The sequence below is a fragment of the Cicer arietinum genome, unplaced genomic scaffold (genome assembly GCF_000331145.2).
Source record: "Cicer arietinum cultivar CDC Frontier isolate Library 1 unplaced genomic scaffold, Cicar.CDCFrontier_v2.0 Ca_scaffold_6230_v2.0, whole genome shotgun sequence".
NCBI lineage: Eukaryota > Viridiplantae > Streptophyta > Magnoliopsida > Fabales > Fabaceae > Cicer > Cicer arietinum.
The window spans coordinates 18,525-24,275 of NW_027339877.1; the positions used below are offsets into that span (position 1 = coordinate 18,525).

Below are 5,751 nucleotides of genomic sequence, written 5' to 3' on the forward strand. Positions count from 1 at the left end.
TAAGCAGTAACTGATAAAAATTATTTTTAAATAACAATATTCTTTTTATGTCATTTTATATTTTAAATATTATTGAATTGTTAATTTTATCAAATGCATAATTAGTTTAATAGTTATCAGATATTGTAAATATTCTTTTTTTTTACTAAAGTATAAAAAAATTGTGGATATGCTTTTTCTTTTGGAATATCGATCACTTGAAAACCAAATGTGCAATGGTTTTATAGATATTGTTTAATTTAATATATTTAATTTTTTTGTAATACTAATTCATATCTATTTAGAGGATGTAACATGTATAAAAAAAAATAGAGAAATAGTGGCATCAATTTATATTATTTTAAAATATTAATTTGTTTGTACTCTTTTTATTTAATAAGATTTATTTTTTGATTGAAAAATATTGATTCTTAAATAATTTATATCTCACATTGAATATGAAAGTCAAATGATAAATGTTATAATTAATATAAATCTTTACCAATTGAAATGTTAATACTATTTTATAATATATTACATTATATATATGTGTGTGTGTGTACACATATCTGCAAAAGTATCACATATATTTGAATCTAGCATATTTATTTTTTATGATAATATTTTTCTTTCTAGTTCTTATTTTGTGCATGGCATCTTGCAAAGTTGATGCAAGAAGTAAATCTCTACTAAATGAACAATATCATTTTGTTACATCAGATAACTCTGTAGTATTGTTTAGGTTTTACTGTCTTTTCTTAATTTATTTTACACATGATTATAATTTTGATTAACGAATCTAGGATCAAGTGGACAATGATTTTGATTGTGTTGATATCTACAAACAACCTGCTTTACAACATCCATTATTAAAAAATCACAAAATTCAGGTATAATAACTAAACTATTTACTAGTTTAATTAACTCAAAATATGAAAACTAATGTTATTTGTTGAAGTAGAAAGGCATGATATGCATATAGAGGTGAGATTCCGTTGAAAATAGAAGTAACTATGTGATGAGTTATTCTACTCAATAACTCAACATAAATGATAAATTTTATTAATTCAACCGTCCAATCAAAATTTCAAACTGAGTAGATCAAATCCACAAAGTTTTAAACTATTTGATACTTCATTAAAAATTTCAAATGAATGTATAATAAAACTTTCAAAAAATATCTATGACGGTTGATTATTAATATATTACGTCAATAATCAATGGTTGATTTAGTGAAATTTATCGTTTATATTGAATTATTAAGTTAAATAACTTATCTCAAACTTACTTTTAGAGTCAACAGATTCTCACTCATATATATATATATATATATATAAAAGCAAAAAAATTGTGTCTAACCAAATAAGTTATTATGTATTTTATTAGTTAAAATTTCATATAAAATTTTCAACTTCAATTATATTTATTCATTGAACTATTTTATGTTCCTTTTTTATTGCATCTCAGCTTTACCCATCATTCGAAACAAATATCACTCAAAGTAGACCATATTCTACTGATAAAAATGTAGAAGGATGTCCTACAGGAAAAGTTCCTATTCACAAAAAGACAAGAAGACCTCGAATTGTTACTAATTCATCTTCAAAATCACTCGTGGAAGATTTTCAACAATATTCCCAAAGCTCCCATGGATACCATGTAAGGAAATATTTATTTAAAATCAATACATTTGACATACACACATATATGAATTATATCAAATGATTTTTTTTAATAATAATTGTGAATCTTAGTCATTGATAAAATCGTGAATGATTAAGATTAAAATAAAAAGTCATGTGATTATTTTAATTGTTCATGCGACATTTGTAATCATGATCATCCTTGTATAGTTGTATGATCAAAATTTAATCTTAAAAGACAATAAGTCCTCGAATTGTTACTAATTCATCTTCAAAATCACTCGTGGAAGATTTTCAACAATATTCCCAAAGCTCCCATGGATACCATGTAAGGAAATATTTATTTAAAATCAATACATTTGACATACACAAATATATGAATTATATCAAATGATTTTTTTTTTTAATAATAATTGTAAATCTTAGTCATTGATAAAATCGTGAATGATTAAGATTAAAATAAAAAGTCATATGATTATTTTAATTGTTCATGCGACATTTGTAATCATGATCATCCTTCTATAGTTGTACGATCAAAATTTAATCTTATTATATTAAAACTTCTTTTACTTGATAGATACATCCCAATATATATACAAATGTTTTGAAAATCAAACCAACAAAAAATTGAATTCAACGATTCAAGATTTGATAATTAAATTGTGGTTGAAGTATTTGTTCTCTATTATTAAAACTAATACGATTTTTAAACTATATATATATATATATATATATAGCCTTATTCATTTTATTAAATTTTTTTTATTATAAAATTCAATATATTTTCTATTGAAATTATTGTTTAATAATAATAAATATATTTTTAAATTTATTACTTTATATTTACGGATGAGTTGGGTAGGAGTAGAAAATCGGTCAAATGAAGGGATAAGAACTTAAATTTTAATTGAGGGTGGGAGTGAGGAATACAATATTGTGGAATTTGAAGGTCATAAAAGATATTAAAACCAAATCTCCACCCAAACCTTATAATGCAATGAATGTATGGATCACGTCTCTCTTATATATGAACACAACAATCTCCATCTTAAGATTGAATCTCCTATATCATATATTTGTACCATCGTTATTATCAACTGGATACGTTTCATGACTTCACCGTCGAAAAACTTTCGATACAAAAATCTCATGCACCAAGATCTACTCTAGTTAGTTCCCCAATTAAATTTTATGTTTGGTGTCATACCTACCAATCATGATATATTTTTTTAAGATAAAATAACAATAAAAAGTATAATTGAATCTTAATAACAATTCTTTTTAATAAAAGTAAAAAACTAAGATCATTTTTTAAGGGAAGAGAAAAGAGATGGAAGCCAAAATTCCTTATCAAATTTATTTTGGTCTACCTCCATTTTGAAGAGATTTGAATGGGAGGAGAGGGGAAGGAATGAAAACAACTAAAAACTCATTTAAACTTTCCAATTTCTCCTTGAACCAAACACAAATCCATTGAAAACCCATTTCCTCTTTTAAATCAAATACATCTACATTCCTTTTCTCTCCCCCTCCTTCCATCCATTAAACTAATTTTCACTAATCTTGATCCAAAAGTGTAACGCCATTTGGACAAATAGTTTTATAATTTTTAAAAAGTAAGAAGTAATATTTAAACAATAGTCAAATTTTACAAAATTTAAACGTACGTTGATTCTCTCGTTGTTCGACCATTTAAGTTTTTACTAATTAACAATTAGTCAAATTTTACAAAATTTAAACATATACATTGATTATTTAATTGTTTGACCATTTAAATATTTAGCCCACCTTTTATTCATATATAAAAATAATCACTTTCTTTATTTGATAGATTTTATTTATATCTAAAAATAATCACTTTCTTTATTTGATACATCGTAGTATTTCAAATTAAAATATTTTGCTATATCTTGCTTAGCTTATGTAAAGCATGTACTTAATTTCCTTCGTTGAAGTAAAGATCAATAGCAATTACAAAAAATAACTACAATATTTAAAAGATATTAATATTTTTAAAATATCAGTTCAATTAAATATTTTTTAAATATCAGTTAAACTAAATAGCCATAAAAATTATGATATAATATTATATTATATTTTTTATTAAAAAAATATTAATCACTATAACATTTTAACAAAGTTACTATTGCATATTCTAAATATTGTATTTTTTTTTTATTTCCTAGTCTGTTAGCCTTGATACAACACAAAACACGATATTTCGTGGAGCTCGTGCAAAAATAGGTGGATATAGTTTGTCAATTAAAAGAGGTCAATATAGCATATCTTCTGTTTGGGTTCAAAATGGTCCACCAACACAACTTAATAGCATACAAGCAGGAATAGGAGTGAGTAACTTTTCGTTTTGTTTATGTCAAATTATATTTTTATTTCAATTTCATGGTGACATAATTTTCACTATATAATTGCTCTTTTTAACCGATTATGCATGATTTTGTTTTTTTGTCTACATTACTCTCTATTAATATACTATTTGTACATGTTTATTGATATACAAGTTTCATCCAAGCATATATGGAGACAGTCAACTACGACTAATTGGTCATTGGACGGTATGCATATGAATTTAATACATTAGACAATTTAAAATATATATTATGGTTTTGCTCAAGCTCAAATTGATACAAACATGCAGGCTGATGGTCACCTTAAAACCGGATGTTACACTCATGCATGATTTGGTTATTTTGTCTACATTACTATCTATTAATATACTATTTGTACATGTTTATTGATATACAAGTTTCATCCAAGCATATATGGAGACAGTCAACTACGACTAATTGGTCATTGGACGGTATGCATATGAATTTAATACATTAGACAATTTAAAATATATATTATGGTTTTGCTCAAGCTCAAATTGATACTAACATGCAGGCTGATGGTCACCTTAAAACCGGATGTTACACTCATGCTTGTCCAGGTTTCGTACAAGTTAATCCAAACAAAAAATTTGCTCTTGGAGCTGTCCAATCACCTGTCAGTACCATTGGGTCATTTCGCAAATGGCTTCTTAATGTCAAAATTAAACAGGTACTTTTGTACTTTTGATTATGAATGTATTCACATGTTACACACCTCCACATATAAACTAACAATGTATATAAAGATTATTATTTTTTTATATAATAAAATTATACTTAGATAAATAATATTATATTTAAGTAATTACTATTGATATTTCTACTTAGTAATTTTAAGAAGTGATATTAATTAATTAAACAAAAATTATAGTTAAATAAACAAATTAAAATATCAACTCATTATGACATAATAAGTTTTTTTTTTTTTATATAAAAAAAATGGTTTGTAGACGAAAATGGAAAACACCACCAATAAACTCACACATACAAAGCGCATTTCTCATATTTGAACCGGAATATCACACTAAAATATCAAATTTAATAATATCAATATTGAGGGTTGATTTAGGCTTCACGGATCTCTTTAAAATTTATATTATTATGAGTGGTTGATATCATTTCTAGTAACTTATTTGGTTAATTTTATTTTAATTTCCTAAATATTTGTAGGTTAATTGATTTGTCTAATTTAGGCACTATCAATTTTACAACAATTACACCGCGAACTTTCTTAGTAATGAAAAATGACAGTCTTATAAATAGTTTAATTATTTATATTAAATAAAATATTACTAGTTAATTATTTAAAAAAAAGTCGAGGAAGACAGAAATTCTTATTAATTAAAAAATACTAATCATCATTTTAAAATTATCGTTGTTGAGATTTGAAATAAACAGTTAGATACTATAAGACTAAAATTACTAGTAAACTAATAATTATAGATATATTTGTCTCTTTTAAACGTCATAAAACTCAATTTTCTTAAATATCATTTTTTTTATTTTTTATTAGTGATTTAATTTACATATTATATATAAACAATTATTATGAAATTTTTTCACCTCATTAATTAAAATAAACTATTTTATTTATATATTAGGTCCCCAAGTAGAAACTATGTCAGTTACGCAACTCGATTAGAAAAAATACATTACACATTTTTATTGTAATTTACATTGCAAAATTCTTAAGAATTGATCACTAGTTTGTCTCTTTTTAGACATATCTAAGGAGGTGCTTT

General features: G+C 24.2%; 1 long non-coding RNA gene across 1 annotated transcript; it reads left to right on the forward strand.

Annotated features, from left to right (window-relative positions):
• The first annotated feature begins 1,855 nt into the window (after positions 1–1,855).
• Positions 1,856–4,319, forward strand: LOC101493433 (uncharacterized). The gene is made up of 4 exons (XR_012161776.1): positions 1,856–1,950; positions 3,809–3,970; positions 4,142–4,195; positions 4,279–4,319. It is a non-coding gene; the product is annotated as an uncharacterized lncRNA (long non-coding RNA).
• Positions 4,320–5,751: the final 1,432 nt, after the last annotated feature.